Source organism: Acinonyx jubatus, chromosome C1 (genome assembly GCF_027475565.1).
Source record: "Acinonyx jubatus isolate Ajub_Pintada_27869175 chromosome C1, VMU_Ajub_asm_v1.0, whole genome shotgun sequence".
Classification (NCBI taxonomy): Eukaryota; Metazoa; Chordata; class Mammalia; order Carnivora; family Felidae; genus Acinonyx; species Acinonyx jubatus.
This window is the reverse complement of record NC_069381.1, coordinates 171,744,153-171,762,542: the sequence shown is the minus strand read 5'-3', so window position 1 is coordinate 171,762,542 and position 18,390 is coordinate 171,744,153. Positions and strand designations below refer to the sequence as shown.

Here is an 18,390-nt window from a genome sequence, read left to right as displayed (position 1 = left end):
GGTCAAAATTGGAACCCTGGGTTTACTCTCATTCAACCAGATGCTATTTGAATTTTTTAAAGCAACATTTTATTTAAATATATGCTTATTGCCAAAAAACCTTTAATGTCAAGCAGTATATATTTATATCTCACTCTATCTCAGCCCTCACTTTATACTCAAAGACCTCTCATTCTTTTATTTTTAAATTTGGATTTTTTTCTCTTAGCATATAAAAGTCTATGCTATAGCAAAATTCCAGGGTTAATAGGCAAAAACATACTACTAAACTTTTGAATATACACCATTTGAGAATTAGAAGAGGGGCACCTGGATGATGGTTAAGTGTCCGACTTCCGCTCGGGCCATGATCTCATGGTTTTGGGGTTCGGCCCTGCATCGCGCCCTGTGCTGACAGCTTGGAACCTGGAGCCTGCTACAGATTCTGTGTCTCCCTCTCTGCCCTTCCAATGTTTGCACTCTGTCTCCCTCTGTCTCTCAGAAATAAATAAATGTTCAAAAAAATTTTAAGAATTAGAAAAAATAGTTCGTTTGAAAATATTCACAACTTTTCCATTTTGATTGTCATAGTATATTTACCTACCAATTAAAAAACTTTTTTTTCAGAAGTATGAGAGAACACTTTTTTGAATAATTTAATAGTGCTTTTCTTTATTTTGCAAATGGATGGGACAGGGACACCTGGCTGGCTCAGTTGGGGGAGCCTGTAACTCTTGATCTCTGGGTCATGGGTTAGAGTTCCCTCTTGGGCATGGAGATTACTAAAAAAAATAAATAAACTAAAAACAAACAAAAAACAAAATGGCTGGAACAAACCATCTTAACTTTTCTTTTATTCTTTCTATGGACACATGAATTTTACTATGATCAGTTTTTGTAAATTATTAAAACAATGCTAATGATTATAACTATGCACACATATTTGGTAATGGATAATATTTATTTATTCATTAAAAAGCTTAGTGAAGGTTACGACATTCCAGACAATGCCCGGAGACCTAAAGATTAGTAAGACAATGCCCTCAAATAGCACTCACATTTAGTGGGGAGAATAAAAAAATCAGACCTCACCAAATCGAGTGTGATAATGTGCTATTAGAGGATGCGTAAAAAAGGAGCATTACGCTATCTGTGGTGTAGGCATAACTTGGGGGGGAGACTCTGGAAGTAAGTTCAGAGTTTCTTAAGGATGGCCCAGTTAAAGTTAAGTCCTGAAAAGACAGTAATTAGATCCTTCGTAAAGAATTATTAGTATTGTTGTGTAAAATAGTTTATTTTTTCCAAAAGTCTACTCTTCTCACATTGGACTAAAAAATTTTCCAGTTGATTAGTTAACATGTGTTTTTAAGGATGTTGATTCCCATCACTCCTTCCCTGAGTAGGAAATAAAACAGGAAAATGGGTCTTATCTTCTAGTTTTGGCTTCCTCTCTTCCTCTCTTTCTCTTTTTCACACACCCACAACAGAAGAGGATCAAATCACATTTTTTTAAAGACTTATTTGGTTACTTGTTTTAAGTATTAACCATAGCAAGGTCACCTGGGTGGCTCAGTCAGTTGAGCATCCAACTCAGTTAGGCTTAGTTCTTGATCACACAGTCTGTGAGGTCGAGCCTGGAGTAGGGCTCTGCACTGACAGCTTGGAGACTGCTTGGGATTCTCTCTCTCTCTTTCTCTCTCTCTTTCAAAGTGGCTTCCAGAAAATTTAAATTACTTATGGGTTTCACATCATATTTCTTTGGAAATCACTGTTTTAAATATTTTGATTCGATTAAATTCTGTGTAGTACAACAATCTATATATATTTTTTAAAGACCATCAAGTGGAGTGCCTGGGTGACTCAGTCAGTTAAGCATCCGACTCTTGATTTCAGCTCAGGTCATGATCTTGCAGTTCGTGAGATCAAGCCCCATGAAGCTCTGCACTGACAGCATGGAGCTTGCTTGGGATTCTCTCTCTCCCTCTATCTCTACCCCTCCCCCACTTGCACATGTGCTCTCTCCCTTTCAAAATAAATAAATAAACATTAAAAAAAAGTACTAACCACACCATTATAAATAATGGTCAGTTAAAACTCCATAGAAACCAACCAACCAACCACCATATTAGGTTCCCCTATACTTCCTCTTTTTTTTTCCCTCCTTTTTTGTACCAACTGGTACCCCCTTTTATGCGGGGGCAGAATCCTCCTAAGATTTTCTTCATGATGAAGATATGTAGCAGAAAATTTCAGTTTCATTGTAAATTGAATATTCTGTACATCTCCACTAAAGAATTTATACCCAACTTTTGAAAGTACATATTTTCTTACAAGTAATTTTCATTAAATAATAAGAACTAAATCAAAATTATGCAATTCTACAGAAAAAGAAAGTATTTTAAAAATCATTTTATTGTTTTTGTTTTTTTGCTGGGGATGGTGGTGGGTGGTCCAGAATCAAGCTTTCCCAATAAGAATGAAGTGATAAAGCTCAAATGAATCACAGCCCCATATTGGCAGTATTTTATATTAAAATAAAAGGCAACATTATGTTTTAAAACACAATAGTATATTTTATTTAATTAATAACAAATTATCAATTTAATTATTTTAGTTATTTTTATTATATATGTATATATTTATTATTAAGTTTTAATTATTTTGGAAAACAAGATAAACTTAATTAAGAGCTGCTGCAGACTTTTCTTTCTTTCCCCTTGAACCATTTATGGTTTATATATGCACCATTTTATTTCCAACTAATAACCTCCTGCTATTTCTAGACAATGCCTCTGATACCTTCAGTTTCACTGGTTTCTTTATCAAAGAATTGATGAAGCAAATAAGAACCAAAAGCTGATAATGCAAAACCAAGTCTTTTTAGGGTATGTGTTTGTGATAAATCAAGAAAGACTTTTACTTCTTTGATAGTATTGTCCTGGGGATCTAAAGAGAAGATGTGAGAGACTTAATCACAGGTGTTTATTACCATTTTTAGATCAAAGGCCTAATATATAAAAGAAAAGGCACCTCCTAACAGAGCAAGGGTCAGCAGTGTTATGTACAGAGCAAAGGCAGTTCTGATAAGACAAGTGCTTTTCGAAAGGGTGCCTTTTGTCACACTCTCTTGAATATTGTAATCCCATGTGTATGGTGACCGATAGTCCTTCTGTAAAGAAAGCTGACAATTGGCATTGTTTGTTAAATATCCATATATAATTTTACTCAAAATTACAAATCTTGTCACTGGGACCAATGAAAGCAAACCAAGGCATTCCCTTTCTGCTGCAGGGGAGAGAGAGATGACTTCTTAAGTACTTATCACGTACCAGATTGTAATAGGTGATTATGTGAGTTATTACATGTAACCCCCACAGTGTATTTAAGATATGTTGTATTATGCCCATCTGAAAGCTACAGAAACCCAGGTAGAGGTTGCAGTTTAGGTATCTGCCTACATTCTTAATTAGTAGATACTGCAGCTAGTATCCAAAACCAGAGATCCAAAAACCTGTGCTCTATGCCCTGCATTTTCCTTTCTGTTTTCCTGTCTTTTTTTTCCCAATACAATTCCCCTACTGTTATTTAAAAGAAAAAAAATGTTGTTATCTGCTGCCTAAAGCAGCCTACTGCTCAGATAGGTGTATTGACTCTTGCCCCAGAAGGGCTCATGTGAGTTTTCCAGCTATAGCCTCCATCCAGATGTCTGTCCAGTAGACTGTTTTTAACTTTTATTGACTTTCATCACCACTTTTTCTTTTCTCTGAGATTGCCAGGGTTATCACTGGTAAGAAAGACTCCCGGTGGGGAAACACGCCTCACTAGAAAGACAAACACACATAGTACTACAATCCAAGTTGCAATTTGAGAAATGGGCCTCAACAATGTATGAGATTCGTTTTGAAGTGACCAAGTCAGACCTCAGGATGTTACAAATTTTTTCTTTTCCTCCAAAAGAAGAAGAAGAAGAAAAAAAAGATCAACTTATTAGGTTCCTAGAGAACCATTCCATATGATTAACCTATTTTCCTTTTATTTTAACTTTTACTAAAAAACTATTAATTTTCTATAGTGATATTTTTTTTTCTCTTTATTAGGAAAAAGTCCTACTGTAGCGGACAGATTTTATACTTGACTTTTTGGGAAATCAACCCTTCTTTTGTTTCTTCAGTGTATTTTGCATTTACATGAAAATGCATTGTCTTAAGATGCAGGGAGAGAGGGGGCAGTCAGGTTATGAAAATGTTTTACTATTGTCATTAAGGCCTGTTACTCCATGTCAAGCGTGACAGGGCATTTTTTTCTTTAACACATCCTGGTCCAGTTAAGGCTGAGATTCAGAAAAAGTGCTTGACACAACAATTTAGCAGGAAAGAAAGCTATTTTAAAAGTCTTTTGGGAACATGTTTGTGAAACAGGAAAAAACATACCATTGAGTTGATAATAGCACCCCCGTAAAGGTTAGACTCACTGAAATGGATTTGCCATCTTTTTCACAGGGAACGCGTTATTCTTAAGCGGCAGTTCTCACTTGGGCAAAGCTTAATTCAGCAAGGAGTTTCTTCCTGTGCAACTGCTTTTGCACTGGAAAATCTATTTTTAAGTTACAACCCAGACTTAGTCACACCGGTAAATAATTAAAAATAAGCTTTGTTGGGTATGTCCAAAATGACAGCACTTTACAGAGTGCATCACGGGACTGTGTTCCTAGCAAATGTCCAAATGGCGTATCCAGATTTCCACTCGTTAAGTCCCCAAAGAACCTCCATTTCCTCACAGGTCTGCACCTTTACCTTCCTTCACTCATACAACCCTTGCTTGTTCTGTACCTATGCCCTGTTTTTCCAGTTCCTTGTCCCAAGAAACCCTATCTCTACCCTCTATCAACACACATTCTTATGCTGAATTCCTTAAACACTGATGTTTTGAAATGTGCTCTAATTCAGTTCGCATACACATCTCTTCGAATACACTGTCTCTTCCCTTCCTATGGTGACAGTCCTTCTGGATGAAATTTCATCGTTTACTATTCTATGATATGATTATGGGTGTGAACTTTCTTTCAAGGCCCTCCCTTACTCATTTTGAGAACCATCTCGACAAAGGCCCAGGCACTTTGTTCTTCAAAATGTCTCATCTGTACTCAGATATTTTCCCACCAACCCTTTTCCTCTGCTGTATCCCCTATATCAGTGATTGGAACTTACTCAGATATTCATGTTAGAATTCTGAAAATCTGTTTAGATGTTTTACACTCCCTAAATTCTCATATTCTCACAGATTAAATATTTTTAATATATCTGACAATTAAATATTCCTCTACATCCCCATTATTATTATTCTTAATTCTAGCCTTTATGATTATTTTCTTCCCTCTTTAGAAGTCACTACAGTATTCCAATTTGTCTATGTCTGCCCTTGTTGCCCTCTTTGAATTAGTCCTCCTGCTTTCTAAATTTTTTTTAATGTTTATTTATTTTTGAGAGAGACAGAAGGTGAGGAGAGGAGGGGCAGAGAGAGAGGAAGACACAGAATCTGAAGCAGGCTCCAGGCTCTGAGCTGTCAGCACAGAGCCCAATCCCGGGCTCGAACCCATGAACCAGGAGATCATGACCTGAGCCGAAGTCGGACGCCTAACCGACTGAGCCGCCCGGGTGCTCCATGCTTGCTAAAATGAAAATCTTATCACAGTGCTCTATTGCTTAAGACCCCTACTATCATTATTTATTTTTTGTAGTGGAGGTAGCAGATCTTTGGAATACATGTTATTCCTTTTCAGTTGGTACCCATGGTAGACATCGCTGATGTATCAGTGCCTCTCACCAGGTTTAGCCTCAGACTTATCACTGCTTCTCAAGGTAGTCCTGCCTGCCACCGCAGCAAATCACAGCAGGCATCTCTAGCCTACATTATCAGATAAAAACCCAAGAAAATACCATCTCTAATCTGTTTCCCTGTCTCCCTGGAAAGTCTCATCTCTTTATGTACCACTTTCAAGCACCTGGAGCTTCAAATTACTGATTTTTTTAAAACTCCACTGAAGTGTCATATTCTCTATGTCTCTCTCACTTTCTCCACATGTGTGTGCATGCGTACACACACTCACACATAAGCTACTCCCATGTAAGATGTGTCATTCCATCTGTCCAATCAGACACTGAAAAATATTTATTGAACCACCTATAACACTTTATTATCCATATGTGTACATGAGTTTCTTCTCTTGTATGGTTTTAACCATCTCTAAGAGCAAAAACTATAACATTTCTGGATCCCCAGCACTTAATATTGCCTTTGGAATATACTAGGTTCTAAATAAATCTTTGAATGAATAAGTAAATAAATGAATATATTAAAAATTATTAAGACGGAACTGTTTCATGGTTGTAAGAAATAGAGATCCTATAAAGGAACAGATTTCAGTATTATCAACACTGTTTCTTCATAAAAATAATGGATAATGTAATCAATTTTAAATAAAATGTGCATTTACCTGAGACACATCCAATGATTTTTCTCTTTCCTTCCTCTCTCTGTCTCCCTCCCCCTCCTTCCCACTTCCTTCTTTCCTCTCTTCCTTTCTTTTTTCCATCCTTCCTAAACTTCTCTTTTACCTACTCATAGAAGGGAAATAGTTGAGATATAAGCTTTTTAACTTGGGTTAATTTCTAAGAATGGACTAAAGTTCATTAATTTTTCTTCTCTTTCTTGCTAATATTCCTGTTTGTTGTTTCTTTGTTATTATTGGTTGTAATGACACAGTTTAAATATGTCACAAGTGGAATAAAACTATCCGCCTTTTTGTATATAAGCTGTCAGATTTCCATGCCTGTAAGAAAGTAAGACTGCAGAAATGTAAAGAAAAGAAATTACTGACAGGAGAAAAGAGATAAACAATTATAAATACTATTTAAACCTAATGAATATTTTCTAAGTTTATCACTTAGCTTTTGCCTCAGTTATGTATAATGGTTATTTTTTATAAACTAAATTTTTTTTCTCATAGGAAATATATTTTTGTGTATGAGTTGAGAAGTACTTTCTGAAAATAAATTTCAAGGAAAATGTACTCTTCCTTATAAATCAAAACAGCTCTTAACATATAAAATAGAGTTAATGCATGTTCTGTAAATCAGGCAGGTTTTTTGTTCAGTGTGTTTGATTTTACAGTGTGAACATTATCTCTTGACAAAGGAGTGAGAGAGAGGAAATTAGATGTTCTGCTCAGCACAAATCTTCCCTTATATACACATGCGTTTTGTGTTGCATTTAATTTTTTAAAGAACAGCTTTATTAACATACAAATCACATGGAAAATCACAAAAAGGACCCCTGTATTCATTAGCAATCAGTCCCCATCACCACTCTCCCTTAGCCCCATGCAACCACTAATCTCTGTCTCCATATATTTGCCTGTGCTTCATATAAATAGAATCATACAATATGTGTCTTTTGTGATTGGCTTCTTTAACTTAGTGTAATGTTTACAAGGTTTCTCCGTGTTATAGCATGTATTACTACTCCCTTCTTTTTATTGCTAGGTAATATTCTATTGTGTGGATATACAACATTTTGTTTATCCATCAATTGATAGACATTTGAGTTATTTGCACTTTTTGACGATCAAAAATGATATTGCTATGAACATTCATACACAGGTGTATTTTGGGACATATGTTTTCATTTCTGTCAGATATATATATGAGTGGAATTTTTGGATAATATGGCAATTCTATGTTTAACATTTTAGAGAACTGTTAAACTGTTTTCCAACCTGGCTGCTTCATTTTACACTCCCATCAGCAAAGTTACAATTTCTCCACATCTTTCCTTTACATGTAATTGTCTTTTTATTATAGCTATCTTAGTGGGTATGAAGTGGTATCATTGTGGTTTTGAATTGCACTTCTGTAAAACTAATGATGTTGAGTATTTTTTTTCGTATGTTTGTTGGTCATTGTATGTCTCTTTCTGTTTTTGCTTTTAAAGTTTATTTATTTTGAGAGAGAGAGAGAGAGCACATGAATGGGGGAAGGACAGAGAGAGAGGGAGACAGAATCATAGCTGACTCCACACTGCCAGCACAGCACCTGATATGGGGCTTGACCTCACAAACCGTGAGATCATGACCTGAGCTGAAATTAAGAGTCAAATGCTTAACCAACTGAGCGACCCAGGCACCACCATTTGTATGTCTTATGTAGAAAAATATCTGTTCAGAACCCTTGCCCATTTTTTAGTTGGGTTATTCATCTTTTTATTATTGAAAATAAAAGCTCTTTGTATATTTCAGATACAAATCCTTTATCAAATATGTGATTTTCAAATATTTTCTCCTATTTTGTTATTTGCTTCATTTTCTCGATGGTATCATTTGTATCACGAAAGTTTTTAATATTGATGTAGTCCCCATCTATTTTTTTGTTTCTTGTGCTTTTGGTATCATATGTATGGTATCAAACGTAAGAGTTGTTTTTGCTTTTTGAGCAAGCTATAAATATCTTGCCATAAGCACACATTAGTTGTGGATTATCCAAGAGTATGTACTGCTAAATTATTTCAGATTTAAAAAAAAATCACTTCATGGATATATTTGGGGAGAAAAGTTTCCGAAGTCCTGTTGGCTGGGCTTGGTTTATGCTTTGGGAATGAATAACAATGTCCTGTTTTGTGAAAAGGAAAATAATCTATAGTTATTTAGATTACAGAATGGAGAAGAGTTTTAGGTCATCTTATTTTACAGTCAGGAAACTGAGGCCTAGGAAACTCACTAACCTGGGAATATTCAGGCTTTGTAAGCTAGGCAAAATGCAAAATGGAACCTTCTTAGTAATCTTTCCACTGCACCAGCATTTCTCAAAATGTTAGTTAGAAATGTTTGGTTGCAAATATTTTGGAGACAAAATTCCAGATCAATTCTGTTTAGTCATAAAATGTAACTTACCAGTTACCTTGATGAGGAAGTCCACTATTACAGCTGATTTCAGATATGGATAGATTCAAAGGCTCTAATAATGTCATAGGATTCCCCACTAATTTGTAGCTTTCAGCTGATTGGTTCATTTTTTTTAAAAAAAGGTTTTTTCCATATGGTGGGAAGAATACATTAGGATAGCCTAATAATCATTCCCTACTTGCTTTGCAACCTCCAAAAAGAGAAAATCTTCCCTGATAACATTAAGAGAAAAGTCCCAGAGAGAATACTGATGATGTAGCTTGACTACATGTCTATGCCTAAACACACCAAAACCAGAGGATGATGCTAACCTGAACAGATTTCAGTGACTTCCTACCTCTGTGACCAGGAGGACAGACTCACTTGAACCAGAAGGAAGAGATTCTCTACTGGAAAGAGGGGTTCATTTTATCAGGGGTAAAGAGAGTTGTGCTGAATCAACAGATCATCAGAGTTCCTATGTTTCCCAAATGTTGAGATATGCTAGTAGGTATTGTATAAATTTGATTTTTTAAGAAAAATTGAAAGCCCCAAATGACAAAAATGCAACTCTGATGATGCGCTACTATGTTAACTTAAATTTCCAAGAGATTTCCACGTTTTCTGATTTTATTGCCTTTGGAAGAAAACATGTTTTCACATAGAATTTGACTCCTGACTTTGTGAAAGGGAAATAGGTATAAAATTCTTAGTCTAAAGAGCTGGAAAGATATGTTTTGTTTTTATACTCTTTGAGCAAGCAATTCTTTCCATATTAGATCTCCTGGAGGGAGAGTGTTCCACCAAGTACAAAGCCTTTTTTTTTTCAGTCGCCCTCCCACCTTTTACTAATTGGACTGAGATTTGGCCACTTGCCTCTTTCAAATAAAAAGAAGGTGACCAAAATCACCGGAAAATGGCTAATCATGCCCACAATGGGAAAATTATTCCCATGAGTATGTACTTCAGAGTGTAAAATGAAGTCCCAAATTTAATCACAATTTTATCTGTCTTTATGGCTATTCAACTATTCAACCTGGAATGTTCATTAGATAAGCAACTAAGCATAATGTCTCTCTCTCTCTCTCTCTCTCTGTATTTTTTTTTGGGGGGGTTCCAATACAGTGTCAGTAGGGCTATTATAGTCAAATTAAACTCAAAGTTGGGAGATTTTATATCTTGTTTTTAATTGCATTAGCATGTTATATTCTAAGTTGTGACTATTTAATTAGAGTGTATACAAACAATTTGTTAGACTTTTAGTTTATATAAGTTCAATATTAGGAAATATGTTGTTAACTAAATGAACATCATATTGGGAATATACTTGTTACCATTCACTTTATTTGTTATTTTCAAAACTGACTGAAATGACAATAAAACCAAACATATTATTTCTGAAAAAGATAAAAGAACTTGGGATGCATATGACCACCCTTTGAAATATTGGGTTAATTTTCAGTTATGATGCTATAGAAATTATAGCAAATAACTTAAAACATGTATAAGCTTGGTTATGTTTTACAAATTTTATTGTGATATAATAATAGTAATGACAATATCTAACTTTACTGAGTTATAAAAAGTCTATGTACATTATCTCATTTTATTTTCACAACAGCCTTCTGGTTAAGGGTTTTTTTGCAAATGAAAAAAATACTTATAGAAGTTTAACTTGAAAGTGTGACGATGAGTTGGGTTTTCAAATCAGCACTTGTAACCAGTACAACCACTGCCTCTACCTATCACAATTGTCCATTAGACTAATTATTAAATATCAGTTGGATGCTGTTTTTATTTCTTTTAATATCTCCCTCAAAAAGGGAAAACTGTATCATTAGTCAGTAAGACAATATTTATCATATATATTTTCTTAGCATGTGGAATTTAATAGTTGTAGTAAAACCCAGAAGTCTCTTCAAAAATAAATGACGTTCTGGAGGTTTTTATTGACTTTTTAAAATTGGCTATTGGATATGCTTTTATATACAGGGTCATTCATAAGACTGATGAATTAAATGTAATAATTTTTCTTACTATTTCATTGATTACCTTGTTGAATTTATGCATTGTTGAATCTTCCTTAACATGACCTGTAATTTCTGGTGCTGTAAATTTTAAATTTAAAAGAAAATGTTTTTAATGTTTATTTATTTTTGAGAGAGAGAGAGACAGAGTGAGAGCAGGGGAGGGGCAGAGAGAAAGGGAGTCACAGAATCTGAAGCAGGCTCCAGGCTCTGAGCTGTCGGGGCTCGAACCCACGGACCGCAAGATCATGACCTAAGCTGAAGTTGGACACTTAACCAACTGAGCCACCCACGCGCCTCTTTAATATTTTTTTTATGTAGATCATTTTCTGTTAAAGGCAAAAGAGATAAAAACCCAATGTATCCCAAATTCATAAATTGTTGGCTTCCAACCCAGGAACATTTAGTCTATTAAAATGTTGATGACAATAAGTGTAGCTTGACTTAGATGAACTAATCAGAACCCATTTCAAAAAGTGTGGCAAGGAGGCTTATGAAGTATGTTTGCTCTTCTATTTTGATTCTCTGCAGTGGAGAAAAGAGAACTAGACTTGCCCCAAATGGCCTTTCTAAAGCAAGAAGCTCTAAAATGTTGCAGTATATGTAGAGGTGAAATCAAGATGTACTTTTTTTTTTTATTTTTGGCTTAGATCTTTTTCCCTGAATTCTCATATAGCAAAAGAAAAAAAATTATGTAGCCAAATGGTCTACTTTCCACTGTCTCAGATTCAAACTCAAACTCTTTTGGGCAACTTAGTAGGAGGATACGTAGAGAAAGCCTTCTTGAGCCAGAAAAAAAGTGTTAGGAATGACTTAGTTTCAAGGATATTTTGGATTTGGGTTAGTTTGAACAAAACCGTTCCTCTATTCTAACCATGTTTGCCTTTTACATAAATTTGAAAACCTATCCAAGGCTCAAATTATTTTATCCTACTCCTTCATTTGACAAATGAGATATCTGGGAAGGTATGTAACTTGTTCAAGCTCATTGAATGACAACATATTGACTGAGCACTTCCGACTAACTTCCTGTCTTAAATGTTGGTGAAATTACCCCTCTTTAGAACCTTATGAATGAGTCCTGTGGACTGTGTTTAAAAGTAATGAACTAAACCACTAAAATCAGCATATGATTACTATTCTCCAACATCATAAATATTTTTATTGAGAAATCTTCACTTACTCCCATCTTCCTACACAACTAGGTGACAGTAGGTGCTCACTAATTAGGGTAAGATGACTAATTGAATGTCTACAAGTATTTCTTAATTTAAAATTACCTTACCAAAATGGCAAGTCTGAGTTGTAAAGCTATTTACTAATGTAAGTTTTTTAAAAAGTAAAATATCCCAACTTCACTAAGAAAAAGAATTAAAAGAAGGAAATCGTGTGAAGAAAAATATAAATGTGTTTGATAAACAAAACAAAAATGAAATATGAAAATTGGGTGGTTAGGCAAAATAACTGAATAAGCAACACAGAAATGTATCCTGCACTTTTTAAACCTTAATTATCCCAATAATGGCTCAATTCTCTAAGTCAGTATAGTGCAGGGCAAAGGGCCTGATTTAGAGTTGGAGATTCTGAGTACTTAGCCTGGGGTCAACCCTAAGCATCTGTGTGTCTTTGGCCAACTCACTAAGATATGAATGCTCTCATTCATTCTGTTGAGATTAACACTGGCATGACTAATTAAAATTATAGAGTAATAAAGATAATAACAATAGCTAATTCTTATTGGGTGTTTATTATGAGATGAGTTCTTTACATGTATCATGTAATTTAACACTTAAAACAATCTGACAAGATGAGTTATGATAAAAATTCTAGGCAACATTGATTAAGCCACTCTTTGTATACTACTTTTCCTGTCAGGAAATAGGGTTAGTGAGTTGAAGTGTTGTAAGAACTATGTTTGAAGTGTTTGAAGCTGTGTCTCTCTGACTCCAGCACACGTCTTTTAAATAAGTATGCAATATAAAAAGGAGCTAAAGATTAAGTACTCATTTTTCTAGTTAGGTAAACCAAGCAGAAAAGAATTGAAATACTTTTCTTAAAATCACATAACAATTTAGGAGCAGCTGGAAAGAAATATTCTATAGCTAATGTGATTGCCTTGCACTATGATAAATGTATTCTAAAGTTAGGAAGAATGACTGGCCAGTTGTGAAGCAGAAAGTTACCACTTACATTTGACAGGAAAATGTAAGTTTTGATCAGGTAAGGATTTACGGTTGATTTTCTATTATGGCTGTAACATATTGCCACAAATTTAGTAGCTTAAAACAAAATACATTTATTATCTCACAGCTCCATAGGTCAGGAGTCCTGTGGGCTTGGCTAGTTTCTCTATTTCAAGTCTTATAAGGCCAAAATCAAGGAATGCTCTTCTGGAAGTTCTGAGAGAGAATCTACCTCCTGATTCATTCAGGTTGTACAGCTGGGGTCCCCATTTCTTTGCAGGCCTGTAGGCCTCTTTCTAGTCCTTGTATGTGGGTCCCTGGCAAAGCCATCATCTCTCTGTCATATCTCTCCTGCTTCCTTTTTATCTGTTGCATCTCTCTGACTATTCAACCTTCCTCTTCTACTTTGAAGTGCTCAAATGATTAGTTTAGTGTAGCAGAGTAATTCATGGTAATCTAGGATAATCTTCCTAGTTTAAGGTCCATAACCTTAAAATGACAGATTCTGGGGATTAGGGCATGGGAATACTTGGGGGGTCATTATTCTGTCTATCACAGGATTCTTTTATCTGTACCACTGGTTCTCGACTCTAGCTGTATACTGGAATCACCTTAGAAACTTGAAAAAAATGCTTATGTCTAGGCTCCAATCAAGATGAACTGAATCCAAATTTCTTGCAGTAGAATCCATACAGTGATTTTTTTTTTAGGTGTCATAAAAGTATAATATGCTTCATAGGACTAGTAACATTCTCTAACACCAGTTTCTTCAACTTAATTAAATTCATTTTGTAAGCAATCCATTCAAAATACACTTTCTTCTCCATTTTTTTAAGTTTATTTATTAATTTAGAGATGAGGGAGGGAGGGGCAGAGAGAGAGGAATAGAGACAGAATCCCAACCAGGTTCCATGCTATCAGTGCAGAGCCTGACGAGGGCTCAATCCCACAAACTGTAAGATCATGACCTGAGCCAAAATCAAGAGTTGGACACTTAACCAACTGAGCTACCCAGGCACCCAAAACACACTTTCTATGTATTCTTTTTATGTCTAGGTTTGGGAATTACAGAGGTATGTATAATGCATGTCCTACTCTTAACCGTGCACACAATCTAGTGGCACAAACAGACACACACACAAAAGAATTACAACATAACAGGATGCATTTTATTTATTTTTATTTATTTATTTTTTAATGACTATGTATTTGAGAGAGAGTGTGAGCGGGGGAGGAGCAGAGAGAGAGGGAGAGAATCCCAAGTAGGTCTGCACTGCCAATGCAGACCCTAATGCAGGGCTTGATCCCACAAACTGTGAGACCTGAGCTGAAATCAAGAGTCAGATGCTTAACTGACTGAGCCACCCAGGCACCCCTAGTATAGATTAAAAAAAATTTTTTTAATGTTTATTTATTTTTGAGAGAGACAGAGACAGAATGCAAGTGGATTAGGGGCAGAGAGAGAGGGAGACACAGAATCCAAAGCAGGCTCCAGGCTCTGAGCTGTCAGCACAGAGCCTGATGTGGGGCTTGAACTCACAAGCTGTGAAATCATGACCTGAGCCGAAGTGGGATGCTTAACTGACTGAGCAGCACAGGCACCCCCCCCCCCCGCAGTGTACATTTTAAAATAGATATATAAGTAATTTGCTCTGGGAGTTCTGAGACATTTCTTGTGCCTTGGAACATGGCAGAATATTTCTGCTTAATTTATACTTGATAAGTTTTTTTGTTTTGTTTTGTTTTGGTTTGGTTTGTTTGTTTGGTAAGCTCTACACCCAACATAGGGCTTGAGCTCACAACTCTAAGATCAAGAGTTGCATGCTCCCCCAAATGAGTCAGCCAGTTACCCTCTTAGTAGTTATTTTTAAAATAATCTGGCAGGGGGGCGCCTGGGTGGCTCAGTCGGTTAAGCGTCTGACTTCAGCTCACAGTCCGTGAGTTCAAGCCCCGCATCGGGCTCTGTGCTGACAGCTCAGAGCCTGGAGCCTGCTTCAGATTCTGTGTCTCCCTCTCTTTCTGCCCCTCCCCTGCTCATGCTCTGCCTCTGTCTCAAAAATAAATAAAAACATTAAAAAAAATAGTCTGGCAGGACCTAGAGACAGAGGAATGTAGGTGTGTTCAGGTCTCAGCATGGTCTAATGAGGATGATGTATTAACATTGTGCTTCTCAAAATTTAATAGACCAATAATTTCCTTGAAGGCTTACACAAAATGCAGATTCCCAAGTTTTTCTCCAGAAGATACTGATTCGTTGGGTCTATGGTGGGGCCTAGACATTCTGACATGTTCAAGAAGTTCCAGTAGTGATTCTGATGTAAATCATCCATGAACTCACAACTGGAGGAACAATGGTTCATGCTACATCAATGATTTGCTACCTGTTCATTCAATAGTCTAAAAAATTATGGAAGCTCCAAGTGAAATTATTTTTCTTTACAAACCATATAGTTTGACCTCCTTATATCAATAACAGATGTTTAGGAAAAAGAATCCTTCTGTTTTAATTTTCTTACTGCTTCATTTATTGAAAGTGTTAAGGACAGGCCAGGATAGGGGTAGGAAATTCAAACCTTATATTGTCATTTCTTTCTTAAATATTTGATTGTAAGTAAAGAAAGTAATTTGTAAAAATAATTCTAGCAGAAAGACTTAGGTTTTGCCCAGAAATAAACAGTGAGGAGAAAATAAAAGGTAACCAGGATTCTTGTACTTGGACATTTTTCTTGAGTGGCACTATCTATTCTACATTGAATAAAACAACAGAAAGAAACTTCCATTTGCCATACAAGTATAGAATACTGGGGTTGAAGGAGAGTGCTCATTCCCTATTTTGATTCAGAAATGTAACTTCTTGAATATGTCATATGGGAAAGACACATACTAAATAGAAAACGACTTACTTTGTTCACACAAAGGTTCAGGATGCTTCATGGCAAATGAGATAGGTGTGGGAAATGCTTCTGTTAGCCTAATTTATAGTGACTGGATAAATAAGTGGAAAAAAAGAAAATGGCATAGGGCCCATAAAAATGCAAAATACGTTGGAAATGGAAGATTGGAAGTTAAAAGTTGTGGGTTTTTTTCTTAATCTTGAAGTGAACATATACTTTTAGTATCAGGGTTAGGCAACTCAACTAAAAATAAAAATCGTCATAAAGAAAATAAATTAATGAAATGTGCATATAGGAATATAAAAATTGAGAAAATAAAAAGTAGGTTTGCAAGGCACTACTATGCATTTAGAGGATTTAGGTTTTTGTGATAACTTAGTATTGATTAAGTCACACTGATTTATAAATTTTTTATGTAGAATAAAACATGATTTCACACTGAAGTAAGCAAAAAAAAGATTGGTTAGAAGTTTTGCACTTGGAAATGTAGATCCATGAAAAATGTCTTGTGTTACAGATCAATGGTAATTTTAGGAAATGAAACCAGGATGATATTACATAAAGCCCTAAGTGACTAGAAACCTGTATTTCAAAAGTTCTTTGAAGTTTTACAACATTCTTCATTTCTTAATGTTCTTTTCTCTGATGAAATAAATCATTTTTAGATTATGTTGGTGATTTTTTGGCAAGAGGAATGAAGATCTTTTTATTTCATGTGTACAGTAAAGAAAATTATTTTGTTTCTAGTAGTAGAACCAAATCTTCCACTTTGTTTAATTTTGGGAAGTGAAAATGAAATAGTACTGGTAAGATCCGTGAGGCTAGCAGTTAAAGAGAATGTCAGTTAACTACTAGCAGGATCATTATGATCACAAATCCATTTAAGAGTTCAAATTAGAGCTTTCTTAGTTTTAAATAAGTTCTTTTCCTACTACACAAACCTAAAGACACTTGGAAAAACCCACTAGCAGATTTAGTCATTTAACCGCACCCTTAATTACATACTTCATTTCTCCTTAGAATTGAATGGGAGCTACTACATCTCACAAGGCAACGTGCAACTCAGTTGTCAGTAAATAATTTAACAAGATTTGAAAGAGATTTACAATGATTTGCTTAAAAGGTCTGGTCAGTTAATATCAAATGCATTTTAGCAAATGTAAATTTGGAGTAAGCTAAATATAGAAAAGAGAACCGCTCACTGAATGAACGTTGTAGAGGTAGCATGCAAAGAACCATTGAGCTAAACTGAAGAATACAATTAAACATACTTCTGATGACAATCATGTCATTACATCTACCAACATGAGACTCAGTCTAAACTGACCTTCAGCTGTATCTGTAGGGGTGCTACCTGCATGCCCAGTCATGATCCTTCCATTATGGATCTACAGAACTTTTGGTGAAAGTGATCTTTCCTTCATAATTGCTGCTCCCCACATGTGTCCGCTGGCAGGAAAATTTGATAGGTTTTGTCAGGTAGATGACTGAAATGAATTGGATCACCACACAAAATGGGCATTGTTAGACTTTATGGAGCGTACAGGAGTCCACCATGTGTTTGAAAAACTGCCACCCAACCTTGCTGCTGCATCCTTGATAAAACCAGAGGCCACAGACTGGCTGCTGGATTAGGAGTGCTACAAGTTTACACAGTGCAAAATACCCCCTGGTTACTAGTAGCACACGTTCCAGATCATTTAAGAATAGGGTGAAGAAGGAAACTATAAAAGTGGAATGATTTGCATTGGTAAATATTTCGTGAATTGAATAAAATCTTTCATTATCGGTGCCAGAATTATCTAGTGAACCCTAAAAGGAATTTCACTCAAATACTCTTTAGAACTCTGATTTTGAAGCCTATTAGATAAGCAACAAAAATAACTGCTCATGTTGTGTAAAAGTTTTTTCACATATATTGGGTTTGGCAAAATTCCAAATGTGTTTTTGAAGCTCTTTCCCCTTCCATTTTCCAGCTTATGTGCATTTTATAGTTCATTTAATCCTAACTCATGTGTAAGTTATGAAAGCATTATTTCATAAAAACCTTGATTTACAAATAGAATAATATTTCTTTACATTCTTATTTGTGTATTTCTGTTTTATATATATTTACTACAGAGAAATGTAAGCTACCAATGTTTTAAATTTGGCTTAACCTTTATAAAGACTTACAAAGCAGTAAATTACTGTTTATTCAGTATCTCAACAACCACATAACTTGACAGATCAATAGTTTTGGGGACATTCTTTCATAAGAAACTAAAAATGCTGATAGAGCAACATTTTTTTTTTCTGATTTTCATTGTCAGTATGGATTCCAACACTATCTAAAGCCTTCTAATAGAAGAAATAGCAGTTAATTAATAGTT

At 35.3% G+C, this 18,390-nt stretch overlaps 1 protein-coding gene and 1 long non-coding RNA gene across 3 annotated transcripts in view; one reads left to right on the top strand and one right to left on the bottom strand.

Annotated features, from left to right (window-relative positions):
• CALCRL (calcitonin receptor like receptor) overlaps positions 1-18,390 on the top strand; it is a 101,709-nt gene that overhangs the window by 37,412 nt on the left and 45,907 nt on the right. The window lies entirely within an intron of this gene.
• LOC128314083 (uncharacterized) overlaps positions 1-18,390 on the bottom strand; it is a 141,547-nt gene that overhangs the window by 111,532 nt on the left and 11,625 nt on the right. The window lies entirely within an intron of this gene.